This window comes from Papaver somniferum, chromosome 8, assembly GCF_003573695.1.
Source record: "Papaver somniferum cultivar HN1 chromosome 8, ASM357369v1, whole genome shotgun sequence".
Taxonomy (NCBI): domain Eukaryota; kingdom Viridiplantae; phylum Streptophyta; class Magnoliopsida; order Ranunculales; family Papaveraceae; genus Papaver; species Papaver somniferum.
In genome coordinates, this window is record NC_039365.1 from 74014613 (window position 1) to 74033463 (window position 18851).

General features: G+C 40.3%; 1 pseudogene; it reads right to left on the reverse strand.

Annotated features, from left to right (window-relative positions):
* Positions 1-15942: 15942 nt before the first annotated feature.
* On the reverse strand, positions 15943-16042 carry LOC113307176 (annotated as a pseudogene).
* Between the last annotated feature and the right edge of the window lie 2809 nt (positions 16043-18851).

Here is an 18851-nt window from a genome sequence, read left to right on the forward strand (position 1 = left end):
GTGGTGAATGCTCAGCGATTCATGGATCGAACATGTAATTCTCTGAAATGGTGTCAGTATTGTAGATTCGGTGATGAATTACTGACCAGCGAGAGCAAGTATCGCTCGATTCGACGAATTACTGAATATTGAGAATTTGACGAGCAACTGAGCAAGTATTGCTCAATTCGACAAAATACTGAATGTTGATAATTTATCGTGCAATCGAGCAAGAATGCTCAATTCGAAAAATTACTGAGAATTCACTAAATTTTGATAGTTGGATCAATATTTGAGCAATTGAGCAAGTATGCTCAATTCGACGAAATATTTATTGGTGACGTGACCCAATAAAATATTAAAATATTGGTATATTACCAAATAATATATGACTAATTCCGACGTTGGTTGCTGAATCAATATAAATTCATTAGTTCTTTAATCTTTCTCAGAATGATTATTCGTAGAACATTTATTCGAAACCCTAATTTCATATCATAGTTGATGAATCGCTGAAAATAGGTCATGAGTGAGAGAGGGATCGATCACATGGGATGATGGGCGTCCATGTGGTTCCCAGTGCTCGAGTGAGCATGCACCAGAGTTCTCAGTTTGAGGATTGGTAAAAGAATGATGATTAAATGCCGGTTTCATCATTACTGAAATATCGCTGGGTTCAGCATTAGGTGATAAAACCTAGGTATGAAGGATAGAGGACCGACCAAGAGAGCATGGACCGGCTCTTGGTGGTCACGAGACCAGTTGTTGGCCGTTTGACCAATCCCCAGGTTGGCTGGAGAGAGTTTGGGCGCAAATTAGGTCAGAATTTGAAAACATGTGGGACCAGCTTTGTGCAAGCCCTAAGGATGACTCTGGCCGGTCATGAAGGCATGCACGCTTTTCCGTGGTGTTTGTGTCTCCGTGCTGAGAGTTTCAATATTTTCTGATGTGCGTTCGAGCAACATTGTGAATTTTCATAAGAGTTTCATCTTGACTGAAATTATTGATTTTTGTCAGAATGAGCATGCATGCTCAATTGATCAATATTTTGTAAATATTAAAATAAGTGTATTTTAAGATTTAAAATTGTCGTGGGAGGCTAGCCGGTCGTGTGACCATGTTGGCTTTTGGTTTTTCATGATTCGAGCAAAATTTGAGAATTTATGACGAAATCGTGATTTTTGCTCAAACCAAAGAGTTTCATGAATTGAGGAAAATAATAATTATAAAAGACTAGGGATTGCAAGGTGTGGGACAGGGCACGGCTTGGGCATGGCTGGTTGGCTATGTTGCCCGTCCCGCACACCTTTCCCTATTTTATAATATTATTTTTCATGAATCCGTGAAGTTATGGAGAATCCATGAGTTTTGTTGAAACGGAGGAGTTTCATGAGATTAGGGAATAATAATTATAAAAAGCTAGGGATTGTGAGGTATGGGACCGGCCACGGCTCGGGCATGGCCGGTCAGCTAGGTTGCCCGGTCCCGCACACCTTTCCCTATTTTATAATAATATTTTCATGAATCCATAAAGTTATGGGGAATTCATGAGTTTTGCACAAACAAGGAAAGTTGCTAAATTGAAGGAGTTTTTCATGAGTTCATGAAAATAACAAAATAGGGCAAAATAATGGAAGAGGCATGGGACCGTCCACGGCTAGGGCATGGCCGGCCGGCCGGTGGGCCCGGCCCCTGGGCGCCTCTTATTATTTTATTATTGTTTGTTGTTTTCTCATGTTTTGCGTAGGATTCCTCATCTGTCCATATTTTTGGATGCTCGTTTGTGCATCCGGGTGCTCAGTCGTGCATCATTGTCGAGTACACTTGCACCATTTTTGTGGGGCTTACTCAGTGATGGTCCAGATGCCCGGTTTGTTGAGTATTTATTACTGATTGATGAAATTCGGTGGAGAATGATTCATAAAACTGAGCAATAAAGTGAGCAGTCATTTATTATCAGTCCATAGAATCAGCTGTGGATTTGACCATGGATTCGGAATAATAAAATGATAATTTTATTACCGTCTCATGGAATCGTAGATTTGACCATGAAATCGGAGTAATAAGATAGGTGGTGATATTACCATTTCATGAGATCAGCGTGAATTCGACCATGAAATCGGAGTAATATCTATTACCATTTCATGAGATCAGTCGTGGATTCGATCATGAAATCGGAGTAATACATTTATCTATTACCATTCCAATAGAACCAGTAGCGAGTTTGACCATGGAATAGGAGCAATAAGATAAGATAGGTTATCTTCTAGGAATTCAGTGGTGAATATGACGTAGAATTTAATTTCTTGCGTATAGTCAGTGAATCAGCGAGTGTTGCCAATGTCCCGAATACGTTTTGCCCTCTCAACATTTCATGTATGGAGGACCGCCTGGGTCTATACACGGACACTCTACATATTCAGGGAACAGTGAGTGTCACCGGCCTCCTGAAGGCGTTATTTCTCTCAATCTTACGGAGAACTGCCCAATCGTTCTTCTATGTAGAGGCGAATTCCTCTATGTAGTCAGGGAACAGTGAGTATCACCGACATCCTGAAGGCGTCAAGCTCTCAATCTTATGGAGAACCGCCTAATTACATTATTCTACATAGAGGCTATGATGAAATGCCCGGTGTCGAACGCTCCGTAGAGGCCTTTCGAGCGACATATGCATCATACTTCGTAAAACACGAATCATCACATGGATCCCTGAAACCGTGTCGGAAACATGCAGTATCATGATTTTACGGTTTTGACCTTTGTTGAAAATCCACCATCAACATTAATTCCCCTGCTTAGTGAGGGACAATCATGTTCTGTAGTAAGCACTAGATGGTGATTTTCAGTCGACAAGAGATCAGTGGTTGAACTCAGTCTACAAAGGTATTCTCAGAATCTCCAATTTACTCCAATGACACCATATGCGAGCAAATGTTCAGGTGGATACCCTTTAATGTGATAGAGCGTCAACCCGTGAGCACGGAGAAATGAGGCACTGCTGATTTGAGCGACCGAAGGTCTAGTTTTGGTCGGTTTAGCGTTTGCGGGCCCGAGCCCGAAAAAGAAATCTTTGTTTTAGGAACAGACGTTCGTTCGTTTGTTAGTTTAAGAAACAAACAAAATAGAATTGAGTCTAATGATAAAGATTTTTTCTATGCGCTTTCACGGAAGCCAAAATTTTATTTTTTAAATATGTGAGATTTCCAACAGGGAATAAAATCTCGTTTCAAAGGTGGATGCTCGCGAGAGGGAGCAAAATATATACATATATTTTCAAAGTTAAGTGAGTTTCACGTTAAAATATATATTTTATAAAATCAATGTTTTGATTTTGAACAACTGTTGGAAATAGACAATTATTCATGGTGAAATAATGTCTGTATGTGAGTTTTCACAATTGTAGAATGGACGGTTGTCCAATTTTTAAAAAACCAGTGAATGTTCACACAGTGAAAACTTATGTGAAATTAAGTTTTTGATTTTCAGTAATTGCTAGAAGTAAACAATTTTTGATGAAATATTGTTTGCATGGATTTTGTGATCTGGTAGTGTATGCACAAAACCAATGAGTGTTCACTCGATGGGAGTTGCTCACACGGTGAAAATAACGTGAACTGTTCACATGATGGAAGTTTCGTGAATTTTTCATAGTTTTATAAAAATCATGTTATGGTTTTGAATAACGAATTTTGTTCGTCTTTGCAGGTTTAAAGGAGCGAACAAATTCTCGAGATTGTAATCACTACGGCTAGTGAAATTGTAAATAGGTAAGAGTTGGATGGTTACCATTTTTGTAGACGCTGTTGTGAGCACCTTTATTCCATGATTCATTGTTTTGTCGAATCCTGCGCTTTGTATGAACGATGTGCTGAAGTAGCCACTTTGCAAGAATGACTGACTCCCATGATGATACTCCCAAGGATGGCGTTTCCATAGATGACATCTCTACGGATGTAACTTTAAGAAATGGTACTTTTGGGACCTCTGAGTGATGGTGATAGATCCTTCATACTGGGTTGTACTTCTGGTTATTTCATTAGCTTTAACACGGGATGATCGTATACTGAGATCACGGATCAATGTAGACTCCATGGAAATGGGAGAAAGTCTACGGGAGCGGAGAACCCAGAAGTAAGGACTACAGGATGTTAGCAAATTATGTGCAGTCCCTAGACGTTTCTTTGGTGAGTTGTAGCGCTCTTTGTGTCATGACTTTTCCATGCCCGTGCAATTAGGATCACGAGACCAAGATTTGTTATTTCTTTTCAGACTTTTGCTCCATCGATTGACGGCCTCCAACTTGTTCCCGGGCAAACAATCCAGCACTGATGAAGAAGTCGATGTAAGCATCTCTTTCGTGCAGGCGATCGTGGCATCTCCTTGAATCAAATAATAATAACTATTGTTGATGAATCCAGGAAGAAATCACTATAGATAAGCAGCATGTTGATGAAGTGCACTCTTCCTTGGGGCATAGGAATATGGAGAATTCCCGAAATCCCGAACCGAATGGAGATAGCGGCGTTGTCAATGGAGATTCCGGCATTGTCGATCCAGAAAATTTCAGAATTCCGCCTTTTAATAGAAATGTTGTAGAATCTTCTTCCGAAGTCGGATTTTCACGGTCTGCATATGTATCTTCGTGCCCAGATAATTTTTTAGCAAAGAAGATTTTTGAGTTTTGAGCATGTTTAGGGCCTGAAAAGGGAGAAACAGTAAACTTCCAGGAGACTTTCAGAACTTTTTCAGATTGTATGTTGTCTAATGTTTTGGCCACATCTCCTTGCTCGTTTCTTCAATTGCTTTGAGTTTTGGATATGTTGTAGAGGACATCCATAAGAAGAGAATGGTATATGATCCATACCTATATTCTTCACCAATTGATCCCGGCTCGTCGGTTTGTACAGGATAGTGTAAAATCATCTCAGACGAGCTTGCTGTAAAACACTCATGTTCTGTCTTTAGACTATTCTCTTGTGTCTTAAACGGTTGATGAAGGATTTTAATGTCATTGATTCATTTGAGATCATGAAACCTTGATTTATACATGAGTGTGGTGCTTGCAGTGTCATCTTGTTTCTGTTAGTCGCGGAAACATCACTTCTGAAACCCTGGTCACGGGACCATAACTGAGGTTGCTCTCGAGAGGGGGTAATGTAATGACCATGGTTTCATGTCCCGGTGGTAGAATTCCTTTTATGATGAATGATCAGCACATGAGAGTCCGGTGCCACGGGTCTTGGACTGTGAAACAAATCGCCATAATCAGTGGACCGTCAGTCCCCAGTATTTTGTCAGATCTCTCCTTTTTGTTTTCCTTTCTTCTGGCAAGACCTAGATAGAGGACCCAGGTAGAGAAATTGATATAAATACATAGATGGTCGGAGTTGGAGATACCTTTATGAAGGACTTAGTGGGAAGACGTGGTGGACACCGATCGACTGTGGAAGTTATGAATCCCGTCTAAGAATTGCTGCTTGCATGTTGTATGCTCTGGAAGCTGTATGAACCTCATACGACGTCGGAATTCGATGCTTGACCCCAAATTTTGAAGCTAAGAGACTGAGTTATCACATGAGAAACGAATCACTCAATTCGGGGTTGCAGAGGTCAGACAACGAAGCGCGCACATTTGTAATTTGTAATCCCGTACAAAATTTTCAGATTTCGTAGACCTGACGGTAAAAGCCATATCTTTCAGCTCGTATGTCCAACTGATGCTCCCTTTTGGTATGTTGTAGAAGATACATAGACGAACATCTTTCGTTGAGGAAGTATTGTCCTATTACCCACCCATTGGTACATTTTTGTAAACCCATGACCTGAAGTGTGTTGTATTTCATTTGTAGAAGTGATGAAAACATCTTGTAGAAGACTTTGGTTTATGCCCGTCTGTCGTGTAAGCTTTGGGAAGATGTTCATGTTACCATATTTTCAGGTATAAACATATTGATATGAATCATTAGAGCTTGAATAAGTATGATCCATAGAGTGACGCTTCATAGAATGGATAGTTGATGAAGCCGGATGTTTCGTCTGAGGCTGATGAGACCACAGTTGAATTTTCTCCAGAAATTCTTGTTTATGTTGAGACGATGAACAAATTTCCTCCACGCGTCCTTTTTGATGCCGATACTATGGTTGGAGTTGCTCCAGAGACCGAGAATGATAGTCTTTGCTCTTTCATCCAGTGAGCCTTTACATGCACGAATCAATTGGTGAATTGAGCACTCCTTAGATGAAGGTGTACTAGGATTTCAACCCAAATTCTCCTGAATATGACTTCACTTTGAAGTGGTTTCTTCAGTGAATCAATGTTCTTGTGGCTGATAACAGCGACAGTCTCCATTCTGTATGTGATTGGTGAAGAGAGGAAGTTCCCCAGTCGTGCAGGGGCTTGTGATGTAGAGAGGTTCTGTTTGACGACGTTTCATGGAATCACATCAGGTTGTGATAACTTATGTGGATAACATTTATTGAAATAGATTGAATTGATATTTCCAATAAAATCAAGTCCCCGGTGCATCCCTCATTCACTTAGCAGAGTTGAAGGAGTTTGTAGCATCCATTGATGAATGATGTTGCATCTGCTTCAGAAGTCTTATCATGGGATAGTGAAGACTTATCGATTTTAATTCAGCTACACTTTGATCGTGTCGGTATTGAACCAGTGTGTCATCGTCGAGATGTTGTGCTGAAGCTATAAGCGTCGAATGTCTTATGCTTGATCGTCTCGGCTCCGTGTATCTTCTGTCAATTCAGTATTCCGCTTTGAGGGATTCAACACTTGTGCATACATCAGAGATTTCTGATTTTGTGGCACTCGTGGACATTCCTGCAAGTGAAATTCCCAAAGTGTTATTTTCCATGCTTTCGTCATCTCTCAGTGGTGAATATCACGGTGATTTGCTCGATTCGAAGCGGTGTCATGTTCAACCACTTGGTGAAATATTGCTGGAGTGAGATTACCCACTCATAGCGTCTTGTAATAGCAGAGATGCTAGCTGAATTGAGTCCCCATGCTAGAATAACATGTGAGGGAATGAAAGACATAGACATGGAAGGAGTGAGACTTGCCTGAATGTGAAACCTCTTGATGAATTTCTATGTATATTTTGCAGGTTATTGTTTTAACCTCGTCAGAGTTCGAATTTCCTCCAAGTGCTCTGATGATGGAACATCCGCCAAATCTTCTGCATCAGAACTTTCTTTGTTGGAGATATGTGCAACAAAAGACGCTTTGTTTGTAGTCATGTTTTCAGCATTGGTCCGTGCTATCACGTCATATCTTGGATTTTCCTGATTATGTGAAACTTGTTATATGTTCAGGTTGAACGTATTTTCTCCTTGAGAGTGATGTAGATATAAGCATCTCTGAGCGTTCCTTCATGGTCTCTGATTGAGATGGGTGCATGAGTAGCTTCTTGTCGAATGATGCCTATGACTCTAAGGGATTTCAGTGTAATGATGTTGATGACGGTGTCAGCATCGATCAACATTCTTTCGAATTGATTTCCCCTTGTTTCAAGTAGTCCCCAATCATGCATCTCCTTTTCTGTGGATGAAGGTTCAAGGAGTATTTCCGAGATGGACGGACGTCTGACACAATGTACTTTGGTGCTTTGAACATGTCTTTCCCTTGGGATTATTCATTTCTTCTTCAGTTGGCTGTCTCCTGATGAATGTCAACTTGGTTGCACCATCTTGAATCCAGACTTCCAGTAACTCGATCACTTCTTCAATGAGAAGAGAGAAGTTTGAATCTGTCTGATCATTTCCTTGTTTGTTGATGCAGGGTTGAGGTTTGTGCATTTCAGGATTGGTTATCCTTTCTTTGAGCTTCCGAAGGATCCTGAGAGATTGGAGAAGTATGCTTCTGCTGTGGTGCTTCGGATTTCCTTTGCTTCCTTCAGCAACAACGTTCATGGAATGTTGGAGGTTGTGTTGTCTATTGAAGCGACGCTGAGTATCACGAGGTTCTCAGTCTAGGTCTTTCTCTTTCAGTAAAGCATGCGCGGTAATTGCTGATCGCTTGCTTGCTTCATGAAGTTCTGAAAAAGTTTGGAAATCGCAGATTCTCCGGCAAGGCTCTGTAGACAGGGATCATTCCATTGATGCACAAGTCCACCAGTTGTTGTTCGGTAACATTCAGATCATGGCAATCCAAGGCTTGAACCCTGAACCTCTTCACATATTCGTTCGGGTGTTCAGTGTTCTTCTGAGTCATCCTTCCTAAGTCATAAAGAGTAATCTGCTCTGAGACGAAGAAGTATTTCATGTAGAAGGCATTGATCATTTCTACCCAACTTGCGATGCTTCCTGGTGCAATGTTATTGTACCATGTGTACGCTCGGCCCGTCAAAGATTTTGAAATTTCTTTCAAACGGACGACATGGTTGTGCTCATGTTCGTCTAGCGCTTCTAGGAACCGAGAGACATGTTCTAGAGCGTTCCCCGTTCCGTTGTACAACGTGAATGTTGGAGAAGTGTAGCCTTTTGGGAGAGGGATCTTTTGTATAGCAGCAGGGTACGGAGGTTGACGACGGTGGACAGTTGGCGTAGTTCCTTTCCCACGGTCCTCCATGAAGCGTTCCAGATCTTCACGAGTGATGAAACCGTCGAGCTCCTTTGATGTCGGTTTCTCCGCATATTTGTGGACTTCATCATCGTCGACTACATGGACTGGGACAACTTCTGGATCGACGGTTGAAGCTGCTTCTTGGCGTTTTCCCTTCTCTTGAGTTTTTTCTGACATCTTGTCAGTGAGAGTTTCGAGATAATTGCATAGATCCTTCTGTGTTGCAGCCATGTCAGTTTGATTTTTGGCAAGATTCTCTTGCGCCTTCATGAGATCAGCTATGGTAGGAGGATTCTCTCTGAGTTCCTCGGGATATAGACCAAAGCGAGGATGATTTTTGATGTTGGTGTGAGGAGGAGTAGTATCAACAACACCGATGTTGGGAGCAGGAGTGGTTTCTAGAGTACCACCGTTTTTGATAATGCTAGCGTTGTTCGGGTTAGGATTTGTAATTGAACATGACCCAAGATCAATCATTTTGTGAAAATGCAAGATTGTGACCGAGAGATTAATCTCCCATTGTGGTCGCCAATCTGTAGATGGGGAAAAACGAGTCACTGGTTTTTCAGGGAATTGAAGAGACGAGCGTGTTTTCGAGACTCCTCAACCGAGCAAACAATTCAACCTCACACAGATGCACTGCAAAGGGAGTGCTTAGATTCGAGAGATCAATCTGTAGGACTCCAGCCTAAACCAAGTCAATGGCCATTCCAGAGTCAATTTGGTCGCAAAGAGGGAAATGGGTTGATCTGTATGAGGGAAGCTGAGAATTGTGTGGGATCAATGATGATCAAGGATTGTGGATGTGTTGAAGGTTTCTGCAATAATGATGAACTGTTGAGTTCGAATAAGTTCTGGTAGATTGATGAATTCCTGAGAGTAATTACTCGAGAAATTCTATGTTGACAATTGCTGATAGCTAGTGATCATTCGTTGTCTGTTGTTTTTAATCATGGATTCAGAGACTTATTTATATTGTCATAGTTTTGAACACCTTGATACCTGTAAGTGTGACGGTTTCTTGAGTGAAAGAGTGGGAAAGTGGGAGATGTGGTACAACCAGTTCCAGGTCGTGCGGAGACTGGGTTGATCGCTTACCCACTACTTTGCTAACTCCTCCAACCGTTGACACGACTTACTCACATTTCTCGTTGTGGATGAATCCACGTGATGTAGGTCGCAGACCAAAACCCTAGTTGTTATCCCCCAATTTGACGTGATTGATGTCTCACGAATCGTGGAGTCTGAATGACAGACGTGTATTGATTAGTCAGTTGTTGACTGATTAGACAGTGAGTGAGTCTAGGTTTTGTTGAATCGAGCATAACTGGTGAATACTCAGCGATTCATGGATCGAACATGTAATTCTCTGAAATGGTGTCAGTATTGTAGATTCAGTGATGAATTACTGACCAGCGAGCGCAAGTATCGCTCGATTCGACGAATTACTGAATATTGAGAATTTGACGAGCAACTGAGCAAGTATTGCTCAATTCGACAAAATACTGAATGTTGATAATTTATCATGCAATCGAGCAAGTATTCTCAATTCGACAAATTACTGATAATTCACTAAATATTGATAGCTGGATCAATATTTGAGCAATTGAGCAAGTATGCTCAATTCGACGAAATATTTATTGGTGAAGTGACCCAATAAAATATTAAAATATTGACAGATTACCAAATATTATATGATTAATTCAGACGTTGGTTGCTGAATCAATATAAATTCAGTAGTTCTTGAATCTTGCTCAGAATGATGATTCGTATAACATTTATTCGAAACCCTAATTTCATATCATAGTTGATGAATCACTGAAAAATAGGTCATGAGTGAGAGAGGGACCGACCACATGGGATGATGGGCGTCCATGTGGTGCCCAGTGCTCGAGTAAGCATGCACCAGAGTTCTCAGTTTGAGGATTGGTGAAAGAATGATGATTAAATGACGGTTTCATCATTACTGAAATATTGCTGGGTTCAGCATTAGGTGATAAAACCTAGGTATGAAGGATGGGGGACCGACCAAGAGAGCATGGGACTGGCTCTTGGTGGTCACGAGACCAGTTGTTGGCTGTTTGACCAATCCCCATGTTGGTTGGAGAGAGTTTGGGCGCAAATTATGTCAGAATTATGAAAACGTGTGGGACCGTCTTTGTGCAATCCCTAAGGATGACTCTGGTCGGTCATGAAGGCATGCACGCTTTGTCGTGGTGTCCGTGTCTCCGTACTGAGAGTTTCAGTATTTTCTGATGTGCGTTCGAGCAACATTGTGAATTTTTAGAAGAGTTTCATCTTGACTGAAATTCTTGATTTTTGTCAGAATGAGTATGTATGCTCAATTGATCAATATTTTGTAAATATTAAAATAAGTGTATTTTAACATTTAAAATTGTCGTGGGAGGCTAGCCGGTCGTGTGTCCATGTTGGCTTTTGGTTTTACATGATTCGAGCAAAATTTGAGAAGTTATGACGAAATCATGATTTTTGCTCAAACCAAGGAGTTTCATGAATTGAGGAAAATAATAATTATAAAAGACTAGGGATTGCAAGGTGTGGGACAGGGCACGGCTTGGGCATGGCTGGTTGGCTATGTTGCCCGTCCCGCACACCTTTCCCTATTTTATAATATTATTTTTCATGAATCCGTGAAGTTATGGAGAATCCATGAGTTTTGTTGAAATGGAGGAGTTTCATGAGATTAGGGAATATTTATAAAAAGCTAGGGATTGTGAGGTGTGGGACCGGCCACAGCTCGGGCATGGCTTGCCGGCTTGGTTACCCGGTCCCGCACACCTTTTTCCATTTTATAATAATATTTTCATGAATCCATAAAGTTATGGGGAATTCATGAGTTTTGCACAAACAAGGAAAGTTGCTAAATTGAAGGAGTTTTTCATGAGTTCATGAAAATAACAAAATATGGCAAAATAATGGAAGAGACATGGGACCGGCCACGACTAGGGCATGGCCGGCCGGCCGGTGGGTCCTGCCCCCTGGACTCCTCTTATTATTTTATTATTATTTGTTTTTTTCTCCTGTTTTGCGTAGGATTCCTCATATGTCCATTTTTTTTGATGCTCGTTTGTGCATCCGGGTGCTCAGTCGTGCATCATTGTCGAGTACACTTGCACCATTTTTTGTGGGTCTTACTCAGTGATGGTCCAGATGCCCGGTTGTTGAGTATTTATTACTGATTTATGAAATTCGGTGGAGAATGATTCATAAAACTGAGCAATAAAGTGAACAGTCATTTATTATCAGTCCATAGAGTCAGCTGTGGATTTGACCGTGGATTCGGAATAATAAAATGATAATTTTATTACCATCTTATGGAATCATAGATTTGACCATGAAATCGGAGTAATAAGATAGGTGGTGATATTACCATTTCATGAGATCAATCGTGGATTCGACCATGAAATCGGAGTAATATCTATTACCATTTCATGAGATCAGCCGTAGATTCGATCATGAAATCGAAGTAATACATTTATCTATTACCATTCCATAGAACCATACGTGAGTTTGACCATGGAATAGGAGCAATAAGATAAGATAGATTATCTTCTAGGAATTCAATGGTGAATATGGCATAGAATTTAATCTCTTGATTATAGTCAGTGAATTAGCGAGTGTTGCCAATGTCCCGAAGACGTTTTGCCCTCTCAACATTTCATGTATGGAGGACAGCTTGAGTCTATACACGGACACTCTACATAGTCAGGGAACAGTGAGTGTCACCGGCCTCCTGAAGGCGTTATTGCTCTCAATCTTAAGGAGAACTGATAGAGACATTTTTGTGTCTAATTTGTCTCGATTCTATATATTGTTAGAGCTCATTTTTGTACTTATTATGGTGTTTTATGTGTGTGTAGGTATTTTTGGCCAATAAACATTTTTGGAAAAATCGGCTCGAAAAGTTGTCTAAAGAACCTGGAGGAAATGATATTGGCACCCACAGATTGGATAAGGGGCACCCCATGGCACCCCCAAGAGAGCCGCTATCTACACCCCTACTCTGGATAGGGGGAATCCTTTATCTTCACCAGAATTTTGGTGGGAAAAACTAAATTCAAATTCAGTTTTGCAGCGGAATTTTCAGGCGAGATTTTGCTGGAGTTTTGGGCGGATTCAATGGGCTCTTTGGATTGAATATATCCTATTATGACTAAACAGGGCTGGTAGGTGCGATTTGATCGAATGAGTTGGGCTAGATAAGCCGGAAGAAGAAATCAGAGGTGTGGAGTTTCACGGGACTGTTGAGATTTCATGAATCGGATTTGGAGTGATTCAGCTGCATATTTTTGTTGGGCTGGACTTCTTAAATCATAACAGGGTTGGAGTGTATGTTTGGATCAAGTATTTTGGGCTGAAAAACCATGTTGGAGCGAAACAGAGGAGCTGGATGTTTATCAAAGTTCTGTTGATGACTAGGAGGAGATTTAGTCGGAGTTTGACGTGGAGATGGATTGGAATTTATTTGATGAGTCAAAAAAGGATTGGTATGAGCTTTAGATTCGATAAAACAGTGACAAATCTTCGGTTTGAGCGAAACAGGGAAGTGAAGTTATTATCGGACTTTCTGGTTATATATGGGAGTTGGCGAGATTCTGGAGAGGATGTTTATCAAAGTTCTGTTGATGACTAGGAGGAGATTTAGTCGGAGTTTGACGTGGAGATGGATTGGAATTTATTTGATGAGTCAAAAAAGGATTGGTATGAGCTTTAGATTCGATAAAACAGTGACAAATCTTCGGTTTGAGCGAAACAGGGAAGTGAAGTTATTATCGGACTTTCTGGTTATATATATGGGAGTTGGCGAGATTCTGGAGAGGTTAACTATATTTGGGACTTTATCTTACCTTATTTGAGAAGTTTACAACTCACAGAACCTCGTAGAGAAGCTTGGCAGGGAAAGAAATCCCGAGACTTGAGGTGGAGGAAAGATAAGAATAGCCGAAGATTTCTTGAAGTTCAATCGACCTGTGGGCTATAAAAGGAGTTGGGATAGCTCATAGAATACCTACGCACACTTTGGGAAAGTTTAGAACATAGCAGAGCATAAAAACACCAAGTTGCAGAGATACATGCGAGAGGAAGAAGAAGAACACATAACAGCAGTAAAAGACAGTCGCAGAATCCGTGGCCTTTTCTTTCAAATTCAATCACTTTGTCACAATTTGTGTAACAATTATTCAGTGTTCGCAACAGTTCTGTGTTAGGGTACTTTGTAACAGTGGTTCGTAACAATTATATCCGTTACAAACACACTGTTTTATACCTTCTCTTCTTTTTAATCAACTTTTGAGCAACAAACATGTATTTTGAGCAAGTGGTTAATATGAGGAGATAAACCCCATTTCTGAGGCGATAGAGGAAGCTATTTTTCCAACAAAAAGTGGTATATTCTTATTTATTTATTTATCGCAATTATTTTTATGATTGTTTTGCCTTGAGTGAAAATTGTTTGAATGATTCTTGTTAAGCAATTGTTATTTCTTTTGATAGAGCATGCTTGGACCTAGGTTTTTGATGTTCTATGCTTCGGATTTACACTTGTTATTTTGAGAATCTACTTGTTGCAATAGTTTGGAATCAAATTGAACGAAAAAATTGCATGAATATAAATATAGGATTAAATCACTTTGAACTTGGAAAATAGTGGAATCTTAGCCTCAGTGTTCTTTTAATATTGATATCAACTCTGATTGAGTTTGCTATAATTTTTAGTGAGTTTTCTATTTTAATATTAGAATTTAAGTCTAATTAATATCCCTCGCAAGTCTGAGAATCGAACCACTTTAACCACTATCTACAAATCACATCAATTTTTATTTTTTTATTATTTTTGTTCTTTTTTATGTTTTTGGGTATTTATCTTGTGTCTACAGGTTCTGGATCATAAAGAAAATTGAGCCAAAGAGTTTGGTGATTTCATAAAGACTTGGAGCTAAAGATTAAAGCAAAAAGAACAGAAAAGAAGACAATTTTATTTTAGACAATTTTAGTTTAGGGTTTGTTTATTTTCTTTTAAAAAAAAAAACTGTATTAGGGTTTATTATTTTTTTAATTTTTCTTTACTTTTTGGACTTTGGGACATTATTTTTTTATTACCCTACGGAAGGGTACTTTAAATATAAATTGTTTGCGGAGAAGGAGTACAATTACGATATTGTCTCTGCACCTTGGGTTCGTACACTTGACATCGGAGTCAGTGGCCCGAGTCGACTACAACTGATTCATCCCCCGTCTGGAACGGGAGGTAAGATTCTAAACACTCGCGAATCCCCTGTCAGCGAGTTACTGGACTCCTTCGTATGCATATATGTTGAGGACTAAATACGGACATTTATTTTTCTAGTAAAGGGCAAGGCCTGGCCATACAAGATAAGGGTTCGGATTTCATCACCGTTCTCTTCTTGCCCGCTTTAGGAACACGTAACCTACGCGAACCTAAGCCTAAAATTTTGACTAGAACGAGACCGATAGGGTAACGAGCTTAACAGGAAAGTCATTCGAAAAATATTGGTTACTCTTTTAAGCATACTTCGAAGTTCTTGACGGTTTCTGTAAGTTGAATGCGTGACTGCGCCGCCTTGTAATACCGGTGAGGCCTTGGGTATCAAAGCTCCACCGAGCTTCCCTCGCCTCTATTCAACTTACGTTAACTCGGATTGATTCCAGAGGGGTTTGCTTAAATTGTAACGAATTCCCTTCGAAGGATTAGAAGCTGGTCTAGAAACAATCTAAGTGGAGCCATCATGCTTTTTGTTTGCTAGAAATCAATAGGTTTGATTTGGTTGAGTCGGCCTTGATCTGTGTTTGCTTACCCTTCCAATTTAGAAAATTCTATTGTATGCCTGAACGTAAAAGAGACGCACTAGGTAGATTTGTTAAAGAGAAACCTAGTAGTTCGAAGCGTCTCGATTACCTTAATCTAGAAAGTCCGACTTTTGAAGAGTCTGTTTTTGAACGTCCGACTGAGGAGAGAATCCATGTTCCGATAGCGCCAGAAATGGCAACTTTGAAAGCTTTGTTGAATCCAACTAGGACTACTCGTCCTTCGTGTATTAAGTTAGCTGAAACGGAGGCACCCTATGAACTGAAACCTGGGACCTTACAGATGCTCCCAATCTTTTTAGGGAAAGAAAATGAAAACCCTTATTACCATGTTAGGGATTTTGAGGAAATTTGTAGTACTCTAAGAATTAGAGGCTTAGATGATGATGCTTTGAAACTTAGGTTATTCCCATTTTCCCTGAAAGATAAGGCCAAGTCGTGGCTGTATAGTTTGGACTCCGAGTCAATTGAGACATATGAACAACTTACATCTGCCTTTTTCAATAAGTTTTTCCCTAGGCACAAAACATCGTCTATTAGGACGCAAATATGCACATTTTCACAACAAGAGGGAGAATCTTTATATAGGTATTTGGAAAGGTTCAATGATTTATTATCCCAGTGTCCTCATCATGGTTTAGAAAAGGTTAGGCTAGTTCAGATCCTTTATGAGGGTTTAGATTATTCCACAACGACCATGGTTGAGTCTCTATGCACTGGTGGATTTGAAAACCAAACTGTTGATGCGGCGATGGAATTTTTTAATGAAATCGCCGAAAAAACCCAGCAATGGGAAAATAGTAGGGCACCCCAGAAAACAATTCTTTTAAGTAGAGGAAACGTTAATAGGGTAGAAGGAGGCTATGAATCAGATGCCAAAATTGCTGCTATAGCAAAAAGGTTAGAAGCCTTAGAAGTGGGCCAGACTAGTGGTAGAGTGGAGCCTTTTTGGGAAGGCCAGAATATTGAAGAGCAAGCCAATGCTCTTTATAATAACACTAGATTTGATAACCGTCAAAAGATTGACCCATATTCAGAAACCTATAATCCTGGTTGGAGAAACCATCCGAACCTTTCGTGGTCTAAGGGCCAAAGTCAAGGTCAGTTTAGTAATTCTAATGCTCCCCCAGGTTTTGGCTATACTAAGAATCCTTCAGGACTAGCTCAGTTTCAGAATCAGTCAGATAAGAAAATCCTAAGTTTAGAGGAATCTCTCGCCTTGTTAACTCAGCAAACTGCAAAATTCAGTTATCCGTAGAACAGAGTCTACAAGCTAGTAACAGGATAGGACAAGAAAATAGTCAGGCTATTTCCGAGTTAAAAACCCAGGTTGGTCTGATAAGTGATTCTTTGAGAGAAAAAGGTAAGTTTCCTAGTCAAACACAACCCAACCCTAGAGGAGTTCATGAATTAGGTGCAAAACCATCGAATCAATTGAATGTTTAGAACCCTTAGAAGTGGTAGAGTTGTAGACAATAAGGTAACCATGCCCGATAGTGAACATACTGTAGTTCACCCCTCAGGATCTCACCTCTCAGGACCAGTAGCTGAGAGACTGATAAAGTTTCTGATGATGTGAATTCGGTTCCTGAAAGGTCTGATTTTAGCCTAGAGCCCCATTTCCTCAGCTATTAGTACCAACAAAAAAGAAACTTTAATGACATAGTGGAGGTTTTTAAGCAAGTTACCATAAACCTTCCCTTATTAGATGCAATTAGGCAAATTCCTGCTTATGCCAAGTTCCTTAAGGATATGTGTACGCGAAAGCGAAAACTTAGCGTCCATAAGAAAGCCTTTTTAGCTAGTCACGTAAGTTCAATCATTCAGAACACCACAACTCCAAAGTACAAAGACCCAGGTTCTCCTACCATTGCTTGCACAATAGGTAACTTCCGGGTAGAAAAAGCTTTACTTGACTTAGGAGCCAGTGTGAACTTACTGCCATTCCATGTATACTTACAGCTAGGACTTGGTGAAATGAAACCTACTCAGATGACACTGCAGTTAGCTGATAGGTCTGTTAAAATCCCTCGAGGTGTTATCGAGGATGTTCTTATTGAGGTCGACAAGTTTATTTATCCAGTGGATTTCGTGGTCCTAGATACCCAACCTGTCCCTGACCCAGAGAACCAGATACCTGTGATTTTAGGTCGCCCATTTTTAGCTACGTCTAATGCGATCATTAACTGTCGAAATGGTGTGATGAGTTTATCTTTTGGTAATATGACTATGGAGATGAACATTTTTAATGTCAGTAAGCAACCTCATGAGCTAGATGACACATGTGTTGAAGAGGTGAACATGATAGAAGCCTTAGTTCAGGAGTCATTACCAAACATTTGTCTGAAGACCCATTAGAAAGTTGTCTATCCCATTTTGGTTTAGATTTTGACGACGATAGCACTATTGAACAGGTGAATGCTCTATTAGATTCTACCCCTGTGTTAGACACTGATAGATGGAAAGCTAGGTTCGAACCGTTACCAGTTTCTGAGACTACCCTAATTCCTTCTTTAGAAGAGCCCCCAAAGTTGGACCTTAAACCACTACCCGATACTCTAAAGTATGTGTTTTTAGGCCCATCTGAGACTTTACCTGTGATTGTAGCTTCCATTTGGATAGTGATCAGGAAAGTAGGCTAGTAAATGTACTTCAAGACAATAAGGAAGCTTTAGGGTGGACTATAGCAGACATTAAGGGTATAAGTCCTACTGTGTGTATGCATCAGATTCATTTAGAGGAAGACTCCAAACCTTCTAGGGAGATGCAACGTCGACTGAACCCTAACATGAAAGAGGTAGTTCGAAAAGAGGTGCTTAAGTTGTTAGATGCGGGTATTATTTACCCAATTTCAGACAGTAAGTGGGTCAGCCCTGTTCAGGTTGTCCCCAAGAAATCAGGTATCACTGTAGTCCAGAATGATAATAATGAATTAATCCCAACCCGAGTGACCACGGGATGGCGTGTTGTATTGACTATAGGAAATTGAACAAGGTCACAAGGAAGGATCACTTTCCCCTTCCTTTTATCGACCAAATGCTAGAGCGATTAGCTGGACATAGTCACTATTGCTTCTTAGATGGCTACTCCGGTTATAATCAGATCGTTATTGCCCCAGAAGACCAAGAGAAAACCACTTTTACCTGTCCCTTTGGTACCTTTGCGTATAGACGCATGCCTTTCGGGCTATGTAATGCCCCTGCAACTTTTCAGCGTTGTATGATGAGCATATTTTCTGATATGGTAGAACGGTTCTTAGAGGTCTTTATGGATGATTTTTCAGTGTTTGGTTCATCTTTCGATGAGTGCTTGCATCATTTGACATTAGTGTTGACTAGGTGTAAGGAAAAAAATTTAGTGCTTAATTGGGAAAAATGCCATTTCATGGTTAAATCAGGAATTGTTTAGGGCACATCGTCTCTTCAAAGGGTATAGAGGTAGACAAAGC